General features: G+C 41.4%; 1 long non-coding RNA gene across 3 annotated transcripts in view; it reads right to left on the bottom strand.

The window, feature by feature from the left end:
• Positions 1-4,934, bottom strand: part of LOC134432211 (uncharacterized) — a 97,459-nt gene extending 92,525 nt beyond the window's left edge. For all 3 annotated transcript variants that reach the window (XR_010031263.1, XR_010031264.1, XR_010031265.1), the window contains exons 1-2: positions 4,774-4,934; positions 4,122-4,164 (exon numbers count right to left, since the gene is read on the bottom strand). This is a non-coding gene — a long non-coding RNA (uncharacterized LOC134432211). The remainder of the gene's footprint in view (positions 1-4,121; positions 4,165-4,773) is intronic.
• Positions 4,935-24,928: the final 19,994 nt, after the last annotated feature.

Here is a 24,928-nt window from a genome sequence, read left to right on the forward strand (position 1 = left end):
CACAATGTATAAAACCTAATTGGAAATTTTTTGTGTTTCTCTTTTTCATACTCTCTCCTATGGGCACAATATGCTTATCAGATGCCATTTCTGGAAGAATTTATGCTAGTTTTTATCATGTACACTATTAAGAATTTGACCATACACATTTTGTGAAAAACTTCAATTCATTTCACAATACTGATCCTACTACTCCACTCAAGGCTTACTGTTCTTAATGCTCAGTTTTGATGAAGATGTTGTGGTTTTAAGCCCGGCTGGAGATTAAACACCAGACAGACAGTCTCAACCCCATCTTCTGAGGAGAGATTAACTCCACGCTATCTGAAGTAAGGATACATGATCAGAGTGTTATTGCAAATTATGACACTCTTTGGTTCATGTAGGTCTTTGATCAACTTTTTTCACAATGTGCAGGTGATCCCTCTCCTCTGCTCAGCACTGCTAAGGCCACAGTTGAAGCACAATTCCTAGTTCTGGGCTCCCCACTACTGGAGAGAGAACAGGGCTATTGGAGAGAGTGCAGACAAAGGCTGCATTTAGATAACAAAAGAACTGGAGTGTCTTCTGTAAGACAAGGGTGAAGAGAGCTCAGACTCTTCTGCCTGTGGAAGAGGAGGCTATGGATAGATGTCCTCAAGATGTACAGATACCTGAAGGGATAGTGTGAAGTCAAGGGGAAAAGGCTGTTTCCAGTGGCACTCAGTGACAGGACTAACGGAACTGGGCACAAACTGAAACATCTAGGGGACATTCCTCCTCAACATCAGGAAATACTTGTGTACTATGAGGGTGATCATGTACTGGCACAGGTTTCCCAGAGAGCTGCTGTACTCTACATTCTTGGAGATATTAAAAGCTGTCTGGAGGGGGTCCTGGATATGATGCTCTACATGAGCCTCCTCGAGCATGAACATTTGACAAGTGACCTTGGCAGGTCCCTTTCAACTTGAACCACTGTCACCTCATGGGCTTTCCCTCCAGCAATGATGGGTGCCTTCTACTCCTTTGAAGGCCCTTGCCAGAACTACATCAAGATGCCCTGTTGGCACTGAGGAGTTGTCCAGAACTTCCCCTTTATATTGCAAGACTGCCTCTTGCCAGGCCTTTCTGCTGGGCACCAGCTTTCCAGCAGAGAACCCAACAAGCCTGATCTTAAAACAGCCCCTGATCTTGCTGCTTTTCAGCAGCCACAGCCTCTGTGCATGGACTCCAGTGGGCACAAATGCAAGGCATGCAGGCTCCAGAGGGACCTTCAGCTTGCTCTAGCAGCTCTGGCATGGGGGAGGGCAGAGGTCTGGGCACTGAGCAAAGGCAGCATCTTAAGTGCTCCTCCATCCTCTGCCTGGCTGCATGGAGGAAGTGCTGATCTCTCTCACTGGCATCCAGTGACAGGCCACATAAGGATGGTGCAAAGCTGCACCAGGGGAAGCCTGAACTTGACATTAGGCATCCTTGCTGGGGACAGTTGTTGGTAGCAGCTCTCCATGCCCAGTCCCAGAGCTGCTGGAGGATTTTCCCCCTCCCTGCCAGGTTCAAGCATGCAGGACACCCAGAAGGTACAGTCACAGCAGCAGAGGTAAGTTGGAAGGGGACATCTCATTCTGGGAGGCTGTGAGGCTTTTCTTCCTCAAGGACCTGGGCATTTCCATCACCCCTCTCCAGGTCACTGATGGCTACGGTGCCTCTTCCTTTGCTAGCGCGACACCCACTACTGCGGTGGCAGTGAGGCAGTGAGAGGCAGCCACTCATCACCAGCTCCCTGCAGGCCACTGCAGCGAATGGACAGCATGGCCATGGAGCTGGACAACTACTGTCCCATCTTCCTGGACAGCTGGGAGGAGGCCAACGATGTGATGCATTGACTCTACCAGTTCTGCCACCTCTGCATCCTGCGTGGGCAGAGAACAAGCCCATGTGCCCCTTCTGCCAGACACGTCCCAGCAGTCTGCATGTCTCTCTTGTCAGGGGAAAGCACTGGGTGTCAAGGAAGCTGTGCGCAAACGTGACTGCTGTGAAGGATGACAGCCTAAGCCAACCACCCATGGTAGGGTCAGAAAAGGCAGCAGTAGACTCCCAGTGCCCTGTCTGCCTGGGAGATAACTAAAAGGCAGTCAAAGTGGCCTGCTGCGTGCACAATTTCTGCTTTGCCTTTATCTGGTATGGGCTGGGGAGAGACACCTGCAAGCAGTCTCTGGGGAAGCTGCCATACTCAGAGGGAGGGGACAGCCATTATGAGGAGTATGTAGTTGGGTTTTCTGCCCTTCTGCACAGCAGGATTGCCATGGAGAGGGCCTGCTGCTAATCCTTACAGCCGCACTACAACTTGCACAGGTGGCCCACCAAAAACCACTCCTCAGCTGACAAAATGAGGCTTGTGGGGACTGACAGCACAGAGGCAGTGCACAGAGGCAGGCAGAGCTCCCCTTCCAGCAGGGTCCCACACCAGACACTTCTCTGGAGATAACCATGCCACGTGTGAGAAGCACTGGGTCAGACCTGCAGCTGCTCCAGACCCAAACAACAGCAGGATGTAGCTGCAGCCCCTCAGCAACCCCCTCTGTTGCCTCCAATAAAGACCATGGTGTGTATGTGTTTCACAAAGCTGTTGATTCTTCAAGAAGCATCTGGCATACTTTTTAAGGTATTTATGGGCTACCAGAAAACAGTGGCATAACTTCTACTGATTGTGCATGATCTATCTCTGTTTTTATGCTTTTCCTCCTCTCTGTGAATAGGTTGCACTACCCTGCACTTTCATGCCTTTCAGATAGACAATATGTGCTGTCAACACTTAAAACCCTGGCCTTCCTCTCATGCCGTAAGCTTCTGAGTGTAACGTTTTCCTTCTTCACAGTACGCCTAAAGTACTGCTTTCCTACTTAAATTTCTCTTAGAACAACTGGGGAACTTGGACTAGTTTCAGTAATGCACTAGCTGGTACAAAATGTTGTCATGTTAGCAGTAGCAGCACAGGTCACTCACAAAAAGTGCTTGTTCTGGCTCTGTTGCCATTTGCTTTGCCCTCTTATACTGTAGTTTATCAAAAGCCCTTGAAAATGGCAAAGTTTTCTTTTATGAGATTGGAAGCCAGGTTATGATTACTGACAGGTACCTGAGTACATAAGTAAGCACTTCCAAAAAGAACTTAGTAGGAGGCAGCTAGGAGGGAAGAAAACACAGATGCTGGGTTCCAGTAAGCCTTCATATTAAAGGATCACGTTCCCTGTAATGGTACTTAACAAGCGTTATTAAAGCCCACATGCAGAACATTCTTTTACAACGCAGCATCCCAGCAGAGGATAACTTTGCAAGTGGGCACTTGTACCCCTTCTTGTAAGTCGGGACACTGCATGCGAACAGAGGATTGGAAAAAATTCTCCCTGTCATTGTAAATGTGACCCTCTCCTGAATAGATCTGGCTCCTTCTTCTAAGTAAACTTATCACTGCTTTTGCTTCCTACACCTCAGGCTGCAACTCCTATTGTGCTTAGCCAGCTTCTTTGAGCTCTCGACCTCCATTTTATTGCATGATACTTTGCACTCCTCTTTTCTTTCTCCCTACTAGTTTCTTCCTTTCATTTAAATACTTTGTGTTTATCTTTGTCAGGAAAGGGTGGTCAGGCATGGAAAGAGGCTGCCCAGGGATGTGATGGAATCATGGTTCCCAAAGTTTTTGATCACTTTTTGATGCAGACATGGTGCTTAGAGACACGGTTAAGTGCTGAAACTGGCAGTGGTCAATGGTGGGACTTGGTGCTCTAAGAGGTCTTTCCCAGTCTTAACTATTCTATTAATCTGTGTATGTGTAGCACAGCAATGACCCACTGCCCTTTCTGCCTCACATAATAGCTCTTGCCTACAATGACACCAGGCTGAGCTCATTCTCCTGCTACATGAAATAATTCACTTTTATGATGTTTTAGAGCATTGTAATGAAAGGTTCCTTAAGTAAAGGGCAATAAAGAGATTTGGTGACCAGGGACTTAAACAATAGTAACATTGGGCTTGAATAATCTGTCTCTTGGTTCCCTCCTTTTGTGTTAGAATGTAAATTGTCCTTCTCTCTCCTCATGCAGCCTGCTCAGTAAGTTAAAGTTAGGAGTAAGGGAATGTCTCACCTTCCTTGGGCTCTATGGGCTAGCATAGCCAGTAACAATCCACCTGCAAATTAGAGGAAGGTAAACTGAGGAGGTGCCTCAGCACCCTCACAGAGAAGAATTTCCTTCTGCTATGTAACCTGAACCCACCTTCTTTAAGACTGACTCCTTTAACTCTTGCCCTGTTGCAGTCCCTCGGCAGCTCTCCCGCAGGCTGCCTTCAGGCCCTGGCAGGCCGCCATGGCGCTCCCCCTCAGCGCTCTGCCCACCTCCCGCCGCCATGGCGCTCCCCCTCAGCGCTCTGCCCAGCTCCCGCCGCCATGGCGCTCCCCCTCAGCGCTCTGCTCACCTCCCGCCGCCATGGCGCTCCCCCTTCAATGCTCTCCCCACCTCCCGCCGCCATGGGGCTCCCCCTCAGCGCTCTGCCCAGCTCCCGCCGCCATGGCGCTCCCCCTTCAATGCTCTCCCCACCTCCCGCCGCCATGGGGCTCCCCCTCAGTGCTCTGCTCACCTCCCGCCGCCATGGCGCTCCCCCTTCAATGCTCTCCCCACCTCCCGCCGCCATGGGGCTCCCCCTCAGTGCTCTGCCCAGCTCCCGCCGCCATGGCGCTCCCCCTTCAATGCTCTCCCCACCTCCCGCCGCCATGGCGCTCCCCCTCAGCGCTCTGCTCACCTCCCGCCGCCATGGGGCTCCGGGCCCGGCCCTGTTCTCCTCATAGCAGTGTACTTCTAGAGGGACAAGGGGCACTTGCAGGGCTGAGATTTCTCAATTAAAGCATGTGGAGACTAATGATAGGCTGTTCTATGGGAATATTAGAGACTCTGGCTGTGACTAGAGACTAACTCTCTTCAGCATATGAAACCTTTCCCTTGTGTTTTTCAGTGAAGCTGGATGTAACATATGAATAAAGTGGTGTCAGCTTGTGTTACATTACCTGATTGCATAGTCATTATCATGCTTATGCGAATGAAAGTATGATTGATTGCATGTTCACATAATTTCTTGACTCTGTGTTAAAAAGTGTTGCACCAAACATGATCTTCACTTAATTGAACATGCTCATTCCTACCTACATCTTAAATGTGAAGGAAAGATCAAACATAAAATCTGGAGAATTTTTTTTACACTAATGTTTCAACTTAATTTCTAATCAAAGCTTAAACTGCTCACTGACTCACAGATTTCATCTAAAATGTCACTTTTGTTGTTTTCTTGAAGATCTGTTTGACAATAGTGTTAGAGTTCTTTGTGCCTAAGATACTTGGCTTCCCTTATCATAAAGCACTCTGCTACTGTTATTGTGCTTTTCTGCAGCTTAGCTCTTTGCCCTGCCGTGTGTTGTAGATTAATTCCCAAGAATGAAAGTATATTGCAAAACAAATGAAGAAAAACATTCTCAAGGCTTTATCTTGACCTGAATGTTCATGCTCACTTATATGATGCAAGTTTTGAGTAATTAATGTATCTCTGACAAAGCGAACACTAGGGTCAAAAAAAGTATGCAATGTAAATGTTGTGATCGTCATACAGTGGCTGCCTCTGGTTAATGTAGCTTCATATTTCATTGTGTCAGGAAGGTTGCAAATATTTTTTTCTCAGAAGGTCAGAGAAAGAGGTGCAGTTAAAAAAAAAAAAAAAGTAAACAGTTCCCTGGGAAACTAGTAAGAGAACGCATATGGAGCCTTAACCTTCAGATGAGCCTCAGACAAGGCACTGCAGGTTTTCCCAGACTGGAAATTCCTCATGAGAGCATTCCTTCTGCAGCTGTAACATCCTTTGGCTGCCTTGTCTCAGTCAAAATGTGGCCAAGGATTTTTGTTTTCTCTTGTGTTGACTGAGGTGTGAGGGTTAGGGAGACAGACACAAGTCACAACAGGGAGACAAAATTCTGATCAAATGTTGAGTTTTTTCTCCCCGTGAGATGATCAAACAATGACAAATGTTGCCCAGAGAGTTTGTGGACTCTCCATCCTAGAGAGTACTCAGAATTCAACTGAATGTGATGGCCTGAGCAGATATGTGGTCAGTGACCTCCAGAAATCCTTCCCACCCCGAGTTATTCTCTGAATCTCTATCTTCTAAAGGTGACATGCCATTTTCCTGACACAGAGGGACTTAAATGAACAAAGGGCATAAAGAAAGTAAACAACTTCTCATAAGAGATCTGGGAAAACTCCAAAGGGAAAGTCAGGAAAAATCAATTTGTGTGAGATACAAGATCACAAATAGAGACTTGTCTCTCTCACCAACCATATCCCAATATTCTCATTCTTTTGGTTGATCAGGACTGTGGGGGAAAAAAAAGTTTATTAAAGCTCCATTAAACTTTAATGCATGGGATCCTCAGTTTTTAACTCATACAATTATTACTTTCTCCACTCTGCCAGAAAATGTGAAATAGCAGAAAAATTTAAATTACAATAAAACTCTTTTCTCCTCATCCCTATCTTCCTGTACAATGTCCCAGTCAAAGAAGGCTGAAAATAGCTTTGTTCAGTAAATCTGTTTGTTTAACTAAAGTGTATTGTTGTCTGGGGACAAGGAGAGTTTCTCTGAGCTAATGAAAATCTCTCTGTGGTTGGCCTTAGAGTCCATGTGTTCATTTCCTGCAGGGAAAACACTCAGAACCAAACATAAACTGGCATAACTCCACTCTTTGAAAGATCCTCTGTCATCTTCAGTGTCAAAACTGGGTTGTGTTGACAACGTTTCAGTGAATTTTTTGCCCATTTAGTAATCGAAAGTCTGATCATATTTGTGCATGTGTCTATAGACAAAGGGACATTAATTATTTTCTTACAGCCGTCCAGTTTTCTTGAGCTACGCTAAATTGGCAAATTATGTTGAGGAAACAAAGAGAGGGGAATTACAAAAATTAAGATGAACATGTGCCAGAAGAATGTGCTGTCACTCTGCTATGGCAGATTAGCAGCTGTTTTGCCTCCTCCTCCCCCTCAGCCCTTGGGGGATGTACATTACATCTCCAATATTGGCCTCTTCGCCCATCAGGGAGGTCACTGACCTGACCCAGCTTTCACCAGTGTATGCTCACAACATTAAACATTTAACAAGGTGATAAGAGCTCAGGGGATTAGCATTTGGGGGAAAAGGGCATGACCTCTAAAACTAGCTCTTAATTAATAAAAATGGACATAAGCAATCTGTTTCAAAATCTCTATTTGGAAGGAACGGGATATAAAGCAGATTCTGTTTGTTTTTGCAGGAGGGAGAGGAGAGCACGGATGGGACTTGCAGTGGTCTTCTCTCCCTCCTGCAAAATGGAAGTCTTAGATCTCTTGGGGCCCAGTGTTAAGTGTTAATGCGAGAAGCAATGAACATTTTTCATTGACTGGGAACTAGTTAGCTACAGATTAATTTAACTACCTGCCTCTTCCCACCGTTGCAGAAAGCTTAATAGCAGGCCTCTCCTAACAGGTATTATTTTCCATACCATTTGTCAGAGACAGGTTTCCTGCATATATGAATCTACCTAAAGAAGAGTTTCCTGCTCTTAGAATGAATTTCACAGTGTATGTGTCTCCTTTCTAGAAAAATGAGATCAGGGGATTTTATTGAGACCCATTATGTAAAGCAACTTTCTTGTGGTCCATTGTGATTTTTTTGTACTATTTTAGTAAAATTTTGGGTCAGTATGATCTAAAACAATGTTTAAAGAACCATGAATACTTTTTTGCACACAAACACCATAATTGCAAAATAGAAATAAAAACATGTAACAAGTAAATTATTTTAACAGTGCTTAATATATACTTGGTCTTTAATATTATGGTGTTTTGATGGTTCATTATTTATAGTTCCAGTTTTCAAGTCTGAAAAAAAGACTCCATTGTTTTGTTTCTGTTAACATTTACATAATTGTTAAACAAAATAAAGCAATGCATTAGCTAAATGTTCTCAAAAGAGAATAATTGTGTGCAATTCAATTACCACTGGAAATAAGGTAACTTTTTTTGACTATATGGGTGTAACTACGTTCTGTGACAGTTTTTTGAGACTTGTTTATACACTGGCTGCTACTGCCATTCCCCCCTGATTTCTCAGCTGAGACAACTGGGCTTATGAACTGAGAGGAAGGTGCAGGACATCCTGACATGCCCCTGGTCTGACTGATGGCGTGAGCAAGGGCATGCTGCAGCACTGCTCTGTGGAAATAACAGCAAACAGCCTTTGTGATCCTCGGAAGCTTTTTTGCCTCTACTCCAGTTTCCTGAGTACTTGCAATGTCTCCTGAAATGACTCGAATGCAGCTGTCAGAGATCAAAATTCAACATTTTTCCTTCCCTTTATGAAATAAAATGAGTGAATAGTGGGCATTCATAGGGCACAGGCACAAACAGAGAATCTGATATTTGTAATGAAGAGCATTCATTAATCATGCAAAAAATAGTTCCCAGTATTTGTTTATTGATACTTAGAAAAGGTGAAAGCATGTTTTCATGGCTGTGTGCTTGTTTTTATAAACACGCTGATTATTCTACCTGGAAATTTTAATTTACTTTATGCTGTCATTTTCTGCAAGGCTTTATTTCAACTCCCATGCAGATTTTGTATTACTCTGTTACTAATTTCCTTTTATGACCTGTCCTAAGGAAATAAAATCTTGGCTTTATTTATGTCTGTATTCAGTTTCCCCATGGAGTAATTTAATAATATGTCACAAAAAACCCAGGACAGTAGTGGGCACAGGTGAAAAATGCATATATATCTTTTGCTTTTTGTCTGTTTTTTGCCAGGGATAATTACTAGATTCTGCTTTTGCTGATTTTATTTTGAAATAACTCAATGGTTTTGTGTTAGTGGAAATTAACTTGAAATGCAACTAGTATAGTTTGAGAGCAGCAAAATTGCCTAATGTATACATCATTAATGTGAATTTACAGAGAAACTCTGCTTCACAGAAAAGATGAACATTTCAGGGAAATAGCCATCCAGGAATAAACAGCTGGAAACAACCATAAGATGACACACTCCTAGAATTGTAGTTTGGGATTGAGGGGTGTGGGGGTAAGCTAGGGCTTCTGTGACTAGTCAGTGGTTTTTACCTTGTGCCAGGAACAAGAGTGGCTTTTACTTCTGTGAGATTTTCACTAATGAATCATCTCTAAGAGTGGTGGTGGCAGGTGAAAGGTAAAACCCAATAATGCATAAAAATAGCAGTAATGGACAAAACACTTAAGAGAGAAAGAAAATTATGTCTCCCAGCAATGTGCACCATCAAGTGGCATGAATTTTCTTTCTGCTGGGAGCTGCATTCCAAGCAGGTGACACTGAGGCTGGCAGAAATGACTGCCAGAACCTGCCTTGGATGTCAGAAGTCAGGTCAACATGTGTCAGTGTTATGACTGAAGAATGAGACCTGAAGCAAGGCCGGCAGACAACTGGACACTGCAGGAGTTTGAATCACAAACATCTCATTAGTCCATTTTTGAGCAGCATAGCAATTAACAGGCATAGGTCTGTCTAGCATTTTGCTGTCATGGTAGCCCCTGACAACTCACCTTTTAGTCAGCTGTGGTGGTGACTCATCCCTAGCATTTGACTGCCAACAAGAAGTCTGTGCTGCCTTACACAAATATTAGCCCAAATGTCTTAACTCTTCCCATCACTAGAGAAGAGTGAGGGTCATCCCAGCTACTTATCCAGCCAAGATACTGTGGGGAGACAAGAACAAAAGGATGGGCCAGGGGCTGTGACCACACACTGGCCTGGCAGTACTGTGCCCGATGTTTTAGGCCTGAGATAAGGAATGCTTTTGTGAAGCCATGGGAAAGGCATTTGAATGTCTTAAATCTAATCTAGTTTGGGAAAAGCAAGATTAGCAGCAGGGCATGTCTTTAACTAGAAGCATGAAAGCTCAAAACTGACAGACCCTTTTGACTCACCCAGTTGGGCATACTACTGCCAGCAACTATGTAAAAACGCAGCCTGTGATCAGCTCAGAGTTATGCCCATCTGTTGGGATAATAGTGGTATTAACCAACTTTCCGTGTGTTTGGATATCACCCAAACACGTTGTGCTCCTCCCTGCAGGGGGCAAACACCAGGCCAAGAGGTGCCTTTTATGGGCAGCCAGGGTAGTTCTGCATGAGACATCTGTTCTCCAGGAGGTCCTGTGTGTCTAGTGTAGGGCACTGTTCATTTTGGCCACTGCATTGGGTGGGGGGAAGTTGAGCACGTGAGTCTGGCTGCCAACAACAGTGATTGTTTTAAGAGCCTCTCAGTGTGCCAGAATAGAGGCTGTAGGCAAATATTGTCTGCCAGTGTTGCAGTGAGAGAGCCGTACAGCTTACGAACAAAATGAGTCACAGAAAGAGACATACGGCTGAAAACCACGAAAGCAGCTTTTTGTGACTGGTCAGCCAAGAATTCACATAAAACTGAAAAGTAATTTGTGCCTACTAGTATAGAGCAAAATGGAAAATAAATACGTGAGTCTTGGGGGTGAAAGAAGCATACGTATTGTACAAGGTGTGTCAGAAGTGTTCCCTTTCTGCTTGTGAGATTGATTGCTGCGCTAGCAGAGGGATTGCAAATGGGTCACAATACCCTTAGAGCCCAGGTTTAGTGCAGCCAGGCAAACATGAGTGTCCTAGCATGACCATGTATCCTTAACACACCTGTACACATGGGACTACAAACTGAGGTGTGAGATGTAGCAGGAAATATGAGGCCTTGTGACATAAATCAATAAGTATTCCTGCAGTAATTGATATAGTTGAGCTGTAAATTTGCTTATTGGGTGGTCTGTAAATTTGCTTTGCCTGTATGCTGCTTCTTCTGCCTGCTAAATTGCTGGATGACTTCATGGTTCTTTTATAGCTTATAGCTGAGATGTGTATTAATCTAAAGAAAACAGACAATATAGTCAAGTCCTTACTAGATAATGTAAACAAGTGTTTGTCAAGTATAGCTACTATTTTTCTATAATAATTCTTCAAACCTTTAAATGCTTTAAGAAGAAACAGCTTGTGTTTTTTATTACTTTGACTAGGAAAACACAATGTATTTGTGCTGGAGCCATCAGTTTCCTAGATTTATCTTGTTGTTCTAAGAAAAAATAAAATACAAGAACTTTTACTCCTTGACATTTGAAAAGTGAGATTCAGCACACTGATGAGAATGCAGACCTGATTTTCAGGCACTTGTTTCTTAAAATTTCAGTCTGAATGTTTGTACTGTTTTATGTCACTCTTTGGCTTGTAGTCAGCAAAGCTTAAAAAAGAGAAAAAGAGGAACAAATTTCATAACTCAAGGAACAGCTGCATTGGTTCTCTGCTATGGCAAAACTAAGCAAAATACCAGAAAGCACCAGGTAATTTAATAAGGTGATTGCATATGAGGCTTAAGCTAAACATATCAGAGAGATATGAATGATGCTATTGTGTTATGCTGCTGGTTTGCTAGGAAAGCAAAGCATATTTTAAAAGACTATGTAATTCTAAGGTTTAATTTGATAGAAAAAAGATTTTAAACCCCCAACACATGAAAATGACTTTGAATTGATTTATAGGATTTAGTATATATTTTTCTAGAGCAGATCAGCTAACGTGTAAGGGTGTGTTTCATTCTTCTTTACTTTGGCACATCCAGTGATATTTCACAAATAGGGATAATATTTTCAGTTCAAAGGCTTCTTCCAGGAGAAGGTAAAGGATAGTAACATCTCTCTTAAACAAATATCTCTTCTGATAGTCCGTCTACAGTGATAACCTCATAGACTGTGGCATGTGTTTAACTTGCAGAATTTTGTGTCCATACTAAGCATCAGAGTAAATTCCCTAAAGTGAATTCTGGTTTAAGACCTGTGTTTATTTGTACAAACCATGTCAATGAAATGGTAAATTTATAGCTGACTCTGAAGGGATGGAAACTTTCAGCTGAGTTTTACTTGAGTTCTGTTATTAAAGGAAGAAGTTTAGAAAAATGCAAGAAAAAGTCAAAGGTGATGGCTTTTGTATACAGAAATACAGACCAACATGTCAAACCAATCATAATACTTTGGTTGAGGTCTATATGTTTTATCTATAGCTAATCCTCTAGACCACTGTAGACTAAAGGAAGCAAATAGAACCCCAAAGGCAAGAAACATCTGTAAAAGTAAACAGCTTTCAGATGAAGAGAGCAACAGAAGTGCTTTCATTTTTAGACTTTGTGAAACAATTTCCACCACTTACACACTTGAGTTTTATTAAGTCTGTACTAGATTTCCACAGCTTAAAGTATAATGAAGGTATGAGCAGTTTTGTTTGGTCCAGAGTTAGGAGACTTGTCAAGGCTGTGCCTTGACATGAGGATATCATCACTCCAGACATGAAGAACAGGGCTCTCTAGGGTTTTTAAAATATGTGAATGTACTTCACTTACTATATAACACTTTAGTGTATGTTGTATGGTAGGTATCCTTACTGAAAGGGTGCTGGACAGCTTCTTGGAACAGGGATCCACTGAAGATTACTAAATACACTGAGAACATTTCTATTTCAATAAATGGCCAAGGCACATGGTGTTAGGGTCTGGGAGATCACGTGGGGAAAATTCTGTGCATGCTTTTTCTGTGCTTCTTTTTCTGACTGTTGTCAATACCAATTGCTGCCTGTGATCACCTCTAGCTTCACATGCTGTGACACAATTGCACCTCTACATTAACAGAAACTTTGACTTTCTTCCTCACTGATTAGTCAGATCTATAGGTCTAGTGGAGGTATATGAGAAAATGTGAAGAAATTTGTATCTGAAGTAGGTCATGCATGGACAAAGCTGGATACTTCAGAAGGAGAATCTCAAAGTCTATCAAGCTCATTAGGTATTTACTAATGCTAATGAAGAATCGGTAGCCTGAATCTTTCTGAGAGTAGTTCATGTCTGTCATCTTGGGATCCACAAACCTGAGCTTCCTACTATTGGTAGTCACCTTTATCTGTTATTTTAATCATCTGAGCAGGGGGTCACTGTTTCTTTGTAGAAAAAAACAGGAGAGCATTACTCAATATTTCTAGAACAGCCTTATAATAAAAAAAACTTGGTTTGGAAGTGGAAGGCCAGGGTTAATTTCATCTTTGCAATCAAAGCATTCAAAAACCACACTGATCTTCTCTCCAGAGTAATGGTTAAACCATCAGCTGATGGGATATTTTTGTTTGGAGGGATCCTTCCTGCTGACATAGTGTCCTTCTGCAGGAAGAACAAAAGAGTAAAAAGCATAGCAAATGGAAGGCATTATTATTTATCCCAGTGGTTAGCCTGTTCAGCTGAGGCAAGGGAATTTGGCAAATAATCTTAATTATAAGACCAGAACCACATAATCTTTATTACTTTCAGTAAAATCTCAGTCATTTTCATTTGAAGAGTCAAGGTTGGTTCGTAGGTGGGAGGTGTGCTAAAGGTTTATCTGGAAGTCTGAAAAAATGGCTTCCCATGGGTTTGGTTCTTCATTGTAGTTGAACAGGAAATAGACAAAAAGCTTCTTGGAATAGGTTTTTCTCAGATGCATTCAGTGCCTGGGGAATTTTGAGTCAAACAGATAAACACAACCAACATTGAGAATAGAACAGGCTAGGTTTTCAGGAACGAATTTTTGTCCCTTGTGACATACTTTCCTCCCTGTTTGCATTAGGGTATCAGTATGGAAAAAACAAACACTCTGCAGCTGGTTTTGCATGCAGATCTGAATCCTTCTATGATATCAGAGCTACTGGTGGGATGAAAAAATCCTTGTGCTTGTACAAAGCTATCTCTGATCTGGAACCAGCATTACTGTGTTCACAGAGTCCTCTCTGCAGAGTCTGGTGATGTTGGCACAACATCTAAGCACAGCTGGACCTGTGCTAGTCTATTTCCTAATACAAAGTATCTACATTAGATGGGTGGGGGGTGGAATATCAGAACATAAAGGCAATGTATTAGCTTTAATTCTTATGAAAAAGTATTGTTGCAATTCTCTTGAAGTGCATTGCAGCAAATGTTGAATAATGTCACTTGGTACTTGACAGTTACATTACTCAAGGTAAAGAAATTGTGGTGTATGTGTACAAACCTTCAATTAGTAGTTCACAAGAAGAAATTTTTGATGTGTTCTTTGTTTTACTGAAGGTATGAAAGTCAAAGGAAAGGACATACAATACGCTTTCTTCAAAGAATACATCACAACTTAAAGCTAAAAAAGTTTCTGGGGAAGTTAATTGGAATGTAAGTGCTGCAATCTGCAGGAGAAGTAAAATTTTGATAGTCTCAAAATTATCTTCTAATGTTCCAGTTGGGAGAGTTTCCCCCCTGAACAATCAGAGTGTGGTACAAGGGTTCTGAGCGTATGAAAGGAAAAATGGTGATGGAACTTGGTTCTGAAATAAGTCACGCATGGGCGAAGCTGGATACTGCAGAAAGGAATTCTCAAAGTACAGCAAGCTCATTAGGAGTTTGCTAAAACGAATGTGGGAAGGCTTGAGGCTCCTTCAGCATGGTTCATATGTCATAACCCTTTGTACCACACCATACAGAATAGCAAGAAAAGATGCTGGGGGTGTTTGGTCAACAGAGGCAGAACAGGAGCCAGCCATGCCCAGATAACCAAGAAGGCCAATGGTATCCTGGCCTGGATCAGCAATAGTGGCCAGCAGGACAGGGCAGAGACTGCCCCCTTGTACTCAGCATTGGTGAGGTTGCACCTCAAATCCCATGTCCAGTTCTGGGTGCCTCCCTACAAGAAAGACATTGAAATACTGGAGCATGTCCAGACAAGGGCAATGGAGCTCATGAAGGGTCTGGAACACAGGTCCTGTGAGGAGCAGCTGAGGGAACTGAGGTTGTTTAGCCTGGAGAAAAGGAGGCTCAGGGGTAAACCTTATCACTCTCTACAGCTACCTTATCACCCTCTACCTGAAAGAAGATAGTAATAAGGTGTGAGTCAGTCCCTTCTGCCAAGCAGGAAAGGATAGGAAGAGAGAGGAAATGGCTTCAAATTGCACCAGAAGATGTTTAGATTGGACACAAGGAAAAATTTCTTCACTGGAAGAAGGATTATTAAGTGCTGGAAAGGATTATTAAGCAGTGGATCAGGCTGCCCAGGGATGTGGTTGTATCACCATCCCTGCAGATATATAAAATACATTTAGGTGTGCTGCCTGAGGATGTGGTTTGGTGGTGGGCTTGATAGTGATAGGCTATCAGTTGGACACTATGATCTTGAGGTCTTTTCCATGATTTCATGATTCTATGAAATAACGTGTACTTCTGAAATAGACCTTTGAATTTGAGGTCACAGATGTCATCAGCGTACTGTGCAGCAGTACAGCAGCATCTTAAAATGGCATTGTGCTCTGTAGCGTGAAGGATGCTGCTCTTTCTTCTTTGACTAAGGCATCCAGAATGAATGCTGAAAAAAATAATTCATTCAGACATTTTCTCAGGAAAAACTGCTGCTTTACATAGCTAGGCATGTCTTCCAGAATACTCAAAATTTGGGACTGACCTTGGCTTTATGCCTGAACAAAGAAAGATACTTTTCATTATTCTGCAATTATTATTCTGCCTTTGCTACTGCATCACCTCTTTACACTCAGACACTGTAAATGTAAATTGACTGTTTTCCATTGGTAGTATTTGAACATGTGGTTCATTATTGTAAGATTTTTCTTCTATTTTCTTTGCTTTTGCACATAATTTTCTGAGTTCTTTTTTATTCTTTAAACTTATATCAATACTTTCAGTATTTATATAGTGCATTAAAAACACATAGTTTAATTTAAAAAGGGAAGGTGCAGATACAAAACATTTCTCCATAACTTTCTAATAGTGCTGCTGTAAAGAAAATTTACTTTGCCCACAGCCTTTGAGTAGAAAATTTATTTTTTTCTACTCTGTTGGGAGATTTGGGCAGTGCTTGATGGAGTATTTTAATATGCATGGTAGCAATCTCACCCTGTACTGACAGTCATGGAACATTTATGTTCTTTGAGTTTTTCAGTCCAGACATGCAATATGGTAGGGTCCCACACTAGTTTTTGGTCCTCCACCAGCTTGTTTTCTTCATGTGCCTGACACTAAACCAACAATTATACAAATCTCAGTAGTTGCAGGGCCAGTTCTGGCAAATACAACAATGTGGACTTACTTATTCCTTTGTTCTGAAATTTTGATGCTGCTTCATTTTCTTCTGCATGATGCTGACATAATGGTATTTTTGTTTGACTATTGTCAGAGCTGAGTCACAGGGGAGTTAAGCGTAATGAGGTTTAATTAAACTTGGAAACAGTAACACTGAAATATAAAATTCTTTTATGTTTCACTTGTAGTGAGAAGGCCTTTTATGCCAACCAACACCCAATCTCAAACTTCAAAGGCATATTTGGAAGAATTATGCACACTAAAAATGGAGAACATAGTCAGCTGTCTTTTATTCAAACATTTCTTCCTTCTGCCACTAGCAATCCTTGTCATTCAACTTAAATGCATTTTTCTTTTATATTTGATACTAGCTCACACTGTAAAAGCAAATATTCTGCCAGGCAAATTATTTAATGGATAAGAATATTTTCAGTCAATAAGATAAAAGGATGCTCTACTATTTCCCCATATTCAGTTAATGTTTTAAGTAAAATATTAGTAGCATGACAATAGTATTCATAGATGATAGTATTACCAATCTGCTGCCTAAATGCTATGATATAAATGCAAGTGCCCACACGTCACACTTGAAACAACGCAGCTATTTTTTCCCTTGCTAGTTTTTGTTAGTTTTTACTTTTTTGTTGAATGGGCTGGTTTATTTTGAAATGCAAGGTGAGAGACCAGATAGGAAGTGCTTGCTCGTCTTGATCTCTTTGCCTATCTGACCGGACTTAAAAAAAAATTATGTGCAGAATTTACATACAGAATGTAGGTATTTAGCACTGTCCCTTCCACTGCAGGCACTTTAATGGGTTTGATGCTATGACTTTATCAAATGGGATTTGCCAGCCTAATTCTGAATGGGATCAGGATCCCCATTACGTTAGCAAGAGATACTGAATTGGTAGTAGATCTTCTCCCAAGAGTGTGGAACACAGCAGGTTTTGAGAAAGGAATTGCAGAGGGAAAATTGGGGAAATCTCATACTGGTTGCTCAAGATACTTTTTATTCACCTGGCTGGAATGACAGATTTTCCTGGGCTAAATGACATTTAAACAGAAAGCTACTCCTAATTATCACCTACTTGTTTCTAGCTTTACCCATTGTGTAATGTCATGGGGGAAAGAAATAAAGTTATAGTTTGGCTTGGTTAGGCCCCAGTTCAGCTGTGGTTTGGCCTCCATGAATATTTCACAGAGTTGTAAAACACTGTGCTGTGCACTAGCCCTTATAATATGAACACAGGGTGTGAGGTACTCTGTGTTTAGTATGTCCCCATGATCCCCACACTAACTGAAGCTACAGTCACCCTTGGGAAGGCTTCAGTACAAAGGACATCTCCACTTCAGATGCATGCAACTTTAGCCAAAAATCTTCACTGACTGTAGCTTAAAATATGTCTGTGGTAGTACATTTTTTTTGGCACCACTGCTTTTAAGAAGATTTTTCTTCTTCATGCATAGCCCAATTTGTCTCTAGAGAAATACTGCTCCAGAAGGGAAATAATTTTCAACAGATAAGCAATTCCAAAGGTATTTATTAGCTGTCAACTCAGATAAACTTACATATAGAAGGACGATGAAATCCCACTTTCTACCCTGCCCTTTTTTTTGTTTATGGGTTCCCAGGCATATTAATTATACTTCATTTGGCTGTGCCCCAGACACTTCTGAACAGCAGGGCAGAGGCCACTCAGTTCAATTGCTGTGGCTTATATTTTGTTCCCCTGAGAATATTTTTAATTATTATGGTGCTTATTCTCAAGCAAACATGTCAGCTTCTCCATCTCACAAACATTTATGAGTGGCACTGCCCCACATGTACCACTGACAGAGATACTTTCTGTTGGCTTTATGTAAATAAACTCTTGCAGTTGTGAGAAGTTAGATGTGCTACTTGAGGGCATGGATATAAAGCACTGGCACCATTGTGAGCTGCTAAATGTGACCTAGTTCATCTTCTTTTACCTGTTTGCAAAGCCAAGCCCCTCAAGATTTTTGTGAATGGTATAGTGAGGGGAGCTGTAGAAAGTCCTGAGGCTTGCCTGAGAAGAAGAGTTTAAAATGATTTTTGAGAGTTTTACATTAGTTATGCTTCCAGTTTTTGACTAAACAGTTCAATCACATGCTTTCTTCCTTTCTCCTTCTCGGTAGAAATAACATCCTGGTAGAAAAGCATTTCACTGATAATCAGCGTTGATACAAACATTTACAAAGTGGCATCTCTTTAAGTATATTTGGATAAAATATATATGAGTGCCTGAGAAAGAAGGGAAAAAAGTAGGTTTTCCAAGGAGCTTTTAGGAGATAATTTTAGAAAAAATTGTTACAAAATTCCCTAACATGGACACCTTTAACAGCTTGGAGCAAGCTTCATTTGAGTCCTGCTTTCTGGAAAGCTTTTACAGATTAGCTATTTTTTAGGCCAAGGGCCCAGAAACTCTAAAATTGTATTCTTCTCAGTGCATTGCGGTTGGTATCTAGTCTGATTTGTAAGTGGCAACTGCATAAACAACACTGATGGCAATACTTACATTTCTGTGATATGTGTCTTGTAAGCTAAATGCTCCAAGATTTCCTTGCTCATATTTACAAATCCAGAGGGCTTTTTTTTTTTTTTAGTGAAATGTTGAGGTAAAAATCAAAATTTGCCTTTCAGGTCTTTTCTCACTTTTCTCACAGAAGAGATAGAAAACAGGACTGGAAAAAACTTCAGACCAGCAGTTAGGCAAAAATTATCTGTAATGTGTTGTATAAATGATGCAACACTTAAGTGCTTTGTGAGACTAAGACCTCACAAAAAATATTAAATAGAATATATAAAAATTATAGGCAGCATCATCTTCCTTATGTGGTTAGAAGTAAGGTAACAGGTAAGGTAGCTTAGAGTAGGAATTCTGGTAATCACTGCTCCTCAAAATTTTTCAAAATGCTTTTCTATTATCTGATTGACTGTATTATCTATTTCAACATACATTATCTATTATCTGATTGACTGTAATTTTTCTCTTCTATTTCTTAGATAGTAACTACTCTTTGCTTACTTTCTGCTTGGGTTTCTGCTCTGTTTGTACAAATGAATGGCACAGTAAAGGGTATGAAGTGGTTATGTATTAGTGGTAGCCCTGTAACCCAACATGGCCCATGGACTGGATCCACCCATCCAAACAGCATCTTCCTGTTCACCAGTGAGAACAGAATATCCATGCAAGCAATGGCCACTAACTAAAACAACTTCTCCTCATAAACCACCAAGAAATGCCCAAGGGATTCAGTGCACAGCTGGTGTGCCTGTGCCACCCCACCATTGAACCTGTGGTAAACAATCTCTGTGAACATTTTGACAGAGAACAATGTTTGTTGCTATGTAGTTAGGAAGATAGAAAGCCTCTGGGTAAGAGAGACCCCAGTATTGATGGAGCTGCTAGGTTGTTCCAGAAACCAGGGGGTCTGAACATTTATAAAATGCTCCCCATTTAAGGTATATTCCTTCTGACCTATTTGCATAGTCCAGTGTAGAGAACCACCTCCAATTTCTGTTTCACTAACATGCAAAGTCAGTTTTTTCTCACATCAGATAATAACAGAATCCTAATTTCCATCATTATTCCATTTCACATTTCAGTCCCTCTGAGCATGAATGATTCAGATATGCACTGTACCACAGTTAAGGAATTGTAAATTTAAATTGTAATTGTAAAAGGCATGACCTTCCCTACTTCTGGTGGAAGTACTACATTTACCCACCTTCAATTTGTCTGTGGCTGTGGCTGTGTTATGCCTGTGATGCCCAGCAAACCTCCCATGGGCTGAGAGGTACTTACATCCTTCTTTTTCCTGAATTGCTTTCAGCAAAAGATCTTTTCCTTGTATCAGAATACTGTGATTAATCACTTGTGCGTTGTTGAATTGCACTAAATAGTTTATTTAGTTGTTGTTTTGCACTGGGTGATTGGAAATTTATACTGAGTGTGTTATGTCACGCAGATTGTTATTTCCCTTCTCCCATCACATGGTCTTTCCCTCATGCACCCTCTGCTGTACCCCCTGGTGGTTTGGCCCCTGGTTACCCTCCCCTCGCCCCTCCTCAATGGTATCCCACTGGCTGCGGTTCTCTTTCCCCGCCCCCATGCCTCGGGTATAAAAGTCCACTGCAAGAAAGTCACATGCTTTTTCTGACCAGGGTGGTCACTGGAGCCAGAAGTGTCCCTTCCCAGGCCAATAAACAAGACACTTGTCCCCATGTAGAGAAGAGTTTCTCCTCTTTTGTTTTGTCCATGTAAGACGGTGTGGGCCAGGGTCCTAGCTAGCCAGAGTGGTCTCATACAACAGCCCAAGATACACAGATTCTTGCAGTGCATGATATCCTATTTTCAGCTATTGAATTTTATCCTGTTTTTATCATTTTTTCCCTCAGAGTCCTTTCTGTATGATACCCCAGTTTTCACCTGCCTTGGCAATTCCTTCCAGCTCTGTCATCATAACAAGAGTACCTTGTTGCATTGATATCATGCCCAGGTTTCCTTCCTAAAGTCTTAAATGATGATTATTGAAAATTTAAAATAAAAGTGATGCCAAGATCCTTGAGGAATCCCAGCACTGTTATTCTTCAGCCTTCTCCATTGCCATGCTCTTCAAAATCAAATTTATATTAATTTTTAAAATTTTCATTATCTCCAGTTTCAATTATTTACTACACAAATTTAGCTGGGTGCTGTTGATGTCTAGAACATTTTTCTTAAATTAATAATTTAATATTTTCTAATAATTTATTAAAATACATGTAAGGTCTGTCATATTTTGTCCTTGTAAACATTTATTACATGTACAAAGCTGCCCTGTGGAGGCTGGTACCTTACCTTGGAGACCTGGCTGAGTCACACCACAAGTGCAAATAAACATGATTTCTGCTTATTCCACACTGCCTCATTACAGGCTAACACAACATGTCTTGGCAGAAACAATACGTGTGGATCTAGAAAATCCTCTCAGAACAGAATAAAAAGGCTTTAATTAACATGGCAAAGAATTTCTGTGAATATTTTATCACATAAAAATAGACTTGTTTTGGTTGTGTTTGCCTTCCTTTTATGTAATCCCACTGGAGTATTCTAATAAAAGATGTTTGCTGGCAGCAGTGCAACAGAAAGAATGCATTCTAAACAAATTTGAGAATATTCATATGTAACACGTTTTGAACGTGCAAACGTGTATTTTTGCCATAACTCTGAATCCAGTCTTGTTTTAGCAACATGCCTGTGCACAACTTCTGAAATAATATCTTTTATGTTCACTGGGACATGAAAACAATATCATGGCTGTGCACTGAAAATGAAGAACCTTTGTATTAAAAATATAGATTATAAAACATTGAAGCCACAGCATGTGTGGTGATTGCTGCTCATGCTTGCCAAGAATTACTTAAGAAGAGTCATGGCTCTGCTCCAAAAGAGTTCTGGAAAAAGAATTAATATATAAAATCAGAAATGGAGTAACTTGCAGGAAAAAAGGCTAACTATAATAAATTATTCTGTCTGCTGTAATTCTCAGTTAGGATTTATATGTTCAGTACAGGGAAATTTCTTTGGAAGAGCATTCAGTATGTCTGCACAAGGCAACATTATTTCTCTCTTTGTGACAAAATCAGTCCACAACACACGAATGAAATATAGTTTGTTGCAATTTCAGTTGTTTGGTTTCTGAAAGGATATCTCTGAATTTCCTTTATAGGCACACCAAAACATCATTGCAGCTATCAGCTCTGCTATCAGAATGGTTTTGGTACACACAGTGATACTCTTTGGGAATACTTTTTAACAACATGAACTATGGAGCCCATGGCATCCCACCAGAAATGCTGTGCTGTGGGCTAGAACTCAGAATGGAAAGCTTAGAATGTTTTTTTGTGTAAATCATATGTGATTCATCTTGTCTGTGGGTGCCAGTTCCATTTCTTCAGATAAAGATAAAACATAGTATAGATACTTATTTAGATTTTATTAAGACAATTGAATCAGTTTTATTATTATGTTTGAATTTAAACTGCATTGATTTTTCTGGTCTGTCAAAATAATGATCTCTACATTTTTACTAGTAGGTTCTGCAAGTTGTCTGCTAAAAAGGAAGGCAAAAATGCCTTTTTAAAATATCTGAACTAGGTTGGTAAGTATTTGCTAAATGAAAACAGATACAGGAGTTGAAATTCTTTTACCATCATTGTTTTGAAAAGTTTTGTCCCTGCTTAGTGGGGCATGTAAGAGGCTGAGGGGGAGGAAACATTTTTTTACAAAGAATTAGGCTGGATTCCCTCTTTTTGTGGTTTGCTGTATTGCTTGTTCAGATGAATGGATTGATATTTTTACCAGCATTGGTGTAACTCTGTTAAGAAAGCAATAATAAAAGCAACAATAGGCCAGTTTTCCCCTCTACTATACAGTAAATTAATTCCTGTGGTTAGTCTAAGCCCAGTGTTGGCTACAATTTGAAGTCTAATAAGCTATTCTCGTGGCATGATCCCTCCAGATTAATAGGCCATGTCCAGTGCCTGCCCAGATGCTCTTAGTCAGGCACTGGCAGGTGTTCTGCCTTCCATGTCCTGATGCTCTGCTGCGAGACAAGCGAGTGTGTGCAGGCTGTATAGGCACTCTGCCCTTCTGCACAGAGAACAGAACAGGGCAGTTTTGTGGTCACAGGGTGTACACCCAAGTGTATGCTGATAAATCTGTGTTAGTGAAGTGCACACAACCACAGAAATGCAGATGTTGAAGGCAGATAAACTATTTAGCTTGAATCGTGGTATATTTTAGCAGTACTTCAAAAAGCAGAAAACAAGCATAAAATTAAAGTAACTTAAACCCAGAAAAATTGACTGAAAGCAAGTGTTTACCATCCTAATTCCAGTTTGGAAATATTGTCATCACACATCGCTTCACAAAATATTCACTTGCTTGGAAATCACATCTGGCTTTGTTCTTCTCATATTTCTTCACAGACTTGCAAGACTGGAGGAGGTACTTATGACCTTGCCTTTGCTTTGTTCCTAAGCATGTGTCACAGACATGGTGTTCCCTATCCTTGCAGCTTTGTCATGGTGACCCTGTGCATTAGGGCATCCACAGTCTGCATTGCAGCTGGCAGCATCAAGATCCTCCTGAACGGCACAGACACCTCTGAAGTGTGGGAATCCTTAACTTCCTCTGCCTCCAGCTCCAATGCCAGGAAATGCATCCTGGCAATGTTTTAAATATTGAACCTTTCCCTTTGTAAGTACTCTTTCGGGGATGGGTATGTCTAAAGCTAGACTGTCCTCATCACCACATCTCCCTTATGCATCAGGGAGTTAGTTCTGCCTTCCTGCCACTTCACTTTCTGCAAGTGAAAGTGGTTCTCTCTTTGGCGACAGTCTGTCCCAGCTCCCCAGTGCACGGCTCCCTCTGATGGAGGTAGGACTTCCACACCTCTGCTGTGTCCCACTGACAATTTTCTCTCTCCATTGCCAGTTCTTTTAGTGCTGCTATAGGCTGGGTTGCTCCAGAGCATGAAGATTTTGCAATTCAGCTATTTGAGGATTTCCCTCCAGGGCTGCTTTCCCCTCCTGGCTATCAGTTCTTCTCCTGACGCAGACTTATGATAATACATTTCATGCATTTCTCTCTGAATTTCTGAGAGAAAAATCAACCGGCCTGTGCACTTCTGCCTTAGTGGGTGCTTCCCCCACTGCAAGGCACCCAACATCAGCCTTCACGTTTCCTTTTTTCACCCTCACAGGCACTGCTCCTCCTTTCTGCCTTCCTCACCTAACGCCATCCCAAATATGTCAAAGGTGGCGGTGGGTGGCTGCTGCATTTGGAGACAGCCTCTGCACAGAAACCTCTGTTTCCATCGGCTCCTCCTGCAGGGTCTCCTTGCAGTAAAGGCATCCTGGGAATCTTGTGGCAGAAGGCTTCCTGTCAGCAGCCAGCTGCCACCATGCTGTGTCCCAGGCACTGGCAAAGGTAGGCTCCTGGTGGGTAAAGCCAGGAGAGTCCGGCAGGAAGGAAGCTCCTTTCTTGTCTATCACACCTACCCTCAGAAGTGGAAATTCTTAAATTGCCAAGGCATTGTAGCACTTTCGAACCTGGATAGTTAGTGTTCATTCTTTGCTGGAGATATTTTCTGTTATCACAGGGTGCTTATCTTAACAATTTTGCTTGCAATGTTCTGTTCCACTCTATTTTTCCTGCCCTTAAATGACAAACAAACTGGATTTCTTTTGGGCTGCTAGTAGTGACTGCACATTCTTACATACTGTTTATACCACTTATGCACCACTACAAAACCCTACCTTTTGATGTGCTATTGATGTTTTAAACCAATTTAAGGTAGAGAAGAACTAGGCTGCTTTCTCTGTGTCCACCGATCTCCAAATAATTACCAGTACTTGTACAATATTGCCTTGTACTGATGTAACTTATTAGTATAATAATAATTTTGAAAGAACATTTTAAATGACAACATTGCTCTGTTGGTCAAGATGTCCTGCAAAGATAGATTACTGTGTTCCTGCACATCTATTAAAAATGTACTCTTCAGCCAAACTAAAGGCCATTGGAAACAAGTCACATACAAATCTGATTTCAAGCCTGCATAAACCATTCACTTTCCACTTGCCTAAAATTACATTTTTTTTCTGGGAGCTGACATTGACAGCACATCAGAGTGATCC

The sequence above is a fragment of the Melospiza melodia genome, chromosome Z (assembly GCF_035770615.1).
Source record: "Melospiza melodia melodia isolate bMelMel2 chromosome Z, bMelMel2.pri, whole genome shotgun sequence".
Classification (NCBI taxonomy): Eukaryota; Metazoa; Chordata; class Aves; order Passeriformes; family Passerellidae; genus Melospiza; species Melospiza melodia.